We start from the raw sequence: 1,981 nt of genomic DNA, 5'->3' as shown, positions 1-1,981 counted from the left end.
CTGTCTGTGTCCCCTTTGCTGAGCCTCCTCAGCACAGACGGATCCATCACAGTGTCTTCCTGTCACTGCCTGAAACTGCCCCTCCCCAGGGATGACTGAACTCTGGCTGCGAGCCATGGCCGTGAGTCACCAATTTCACAGGCCAGGGGTTTGCTTTGCTTGTTTCTAGAAGGCTTTCTGACCGTCTGAAACACTGTGTGAATTATAGTGTTTGCGCTGCGTGTGGACAGTTTTGGAAAGCACTGGTTTTCTAAGGGGAGACACGTAAGGGGATCATTTTACAAAATCACGGCAGTGTCTCTTATACAGGTTGGAAAATTAATCGTGAATGTTTTAAAGTTATGAATTCAGAATGGAAGGGAATTCAGAACACATTTGGATTAGATCATTGTTTCCCCTACAAAGGAGATTCTTATTCTATAAAAGTATTTTTTTATGTTTTATCATTATTATTATTTTTTATTGATCTGCAGAGAGAGGGGGGGGGGAGGAGAGAGAGGAGAGAGAGCGAAGAAGCATCAACTTGTACTCACAGCAATTCAGTTGTTCACTGATTGTTTCTCAGACGTCCCTAGACTGCGGTGCTCAAGCTGAGCCAGTGACTCCTTGCTGAACCCAGCAACCTCAGGGTTTTGAACCTGGGACTTTGGCATTCCAGGTCAATGCTCTATCCATGCACCACCACTGGTCAGGATCTTTAAACAAGGGTATGTATACAAGGGTTATCATAGCAATGATGTTTGTATGAGATTTTCCACATCAATAGGGAACAGTTGATTATTGTGGTCCATCAGCACAGTGGTGCAGGTAAAAAGAATTATGTGGTTTCACCATTGATCTGTTTTGCTAACTCAATAAGTATTTATTAGTTCTTACTGTGTGCCAGGTACTCTGATGCTGAGACCACAGAAAGAAACCAATAGACACATCCCTGACCCCATAGTACTTTGAGTCTGACAGGCAGAAGGAGTCACTCCATCCATTCATTCTGTGAACAATTATTGGCATCTGTGTTGTCAGGCGCTGGTTTAATCCCTAAGCAGAGAGCAGTGAGAAAGCAGACAAAACCCCTGTTCTGACAAAGCTTATGTTATTTATCAGAGGGGAATGCTATATTGCTAAGTTAAAAAATAAAATGTTCTGAAACAGAGTATAAAGTTGATGCAAATTTTTTCTTTATCTAAAAAAAAATCTGGGGCCCTGGCAGTTTTGCTCAGTGGATAGAGCATTGGCACGGCATATGGACATCCCAGGTTTGATCTCCCGTCAGGGCACACATGAGAAGAGACCATCTACTTCTTTTCCCCTCCTTGCCTTTCTCTCTCGCCCTCTTGTAGCCAATGTGTCGATTGGTTCGAGCATCAGCCCAGGCATTGAGGATAGCTCAGTTGGTCCAAGTATTGGCCTCAGGCGCTGAGGATAGCTTGGTTGATTTGGGCATTGGCCCGAGACATGGGTTGCCTAGTAAATTCCGGTTGGGGTGCATGCAGGAGTCTGTCTCTCTATCTCCTCTCCTCTCATTAAAAAAAAAAAAAAATCTGGAAGACCCTACTCTTCTTGGAAGAGGTTGGGCCTGTGATCCCTCCGTCCCTGCAATGTACGGAGGCAGAGGAGAAGTGCTTAGGCCCCCTCAGCATTATGTCTTTGGTGCTAAAGTTCCCAGTTCATGGGTTCTATCCTCAGAAATGTATCTGGTAGAATATATATACCCCAATTAATATGTTTATCCCACAGGGAATATAGTCATGATATGGACTTTCCTTTTTCCTTTTCCATGCTTTCATAGTTGTTTGATGATGTCCATTTTCTTCTGTAATGATAAGATGAGATTTAAACATTATAACAGTGGAATCATGTCTGCCCTCCTCTTTATCTAATAGATCGGATCAAAGGCTGCTCTGTCTGGGGTAGCCATTCTCTGTCTCTTATCAGCTTCACGCATAAGCTTGTCCACTTAAAAAAAGAAGAAGAAGAAGAAAGA

At 43.4% G+C, this 1,981-nt stretch overlaps 1 non-coding gene across 1 annotated transcript; it reads left to right on the top strand.

Moving 5' to 3' along the window:
* The first annotated feature begins 1,547 nt into the window (after positions 1–1,547).
* On the top strand, positions 1,548–1,702 carry LOC136377899 (small nucleolar RNA SNORA57). Its single transcript, XR_010746511.1, has one exon. It is a non-coding gene; the product is annotated as a small nucleolar RNA SNORA57 (small nucleolar RNA).
* Positions 1,703–1,981: the final 279 nt, after the last annotated feature.

This window comes from Saccopteryx leptura, chromosome 6, assembly GCF_036850995.1.
Source record: "Saccopteryx leptura isolate mSacLep1 chromosome 6, mSacLep1_pri_phased_curated, whole genome shotgun sequence".
Classification (NCBI taxonomy): Eukaryota; Metazoa; Chordata; class Mammalia; order Chiroptera; family Emballonuridae; genus Saccopteryx; species Saccopteryx leptura.
This window is presented reverse-complemented; position numbering and strand designations above follow the sequence as displayed.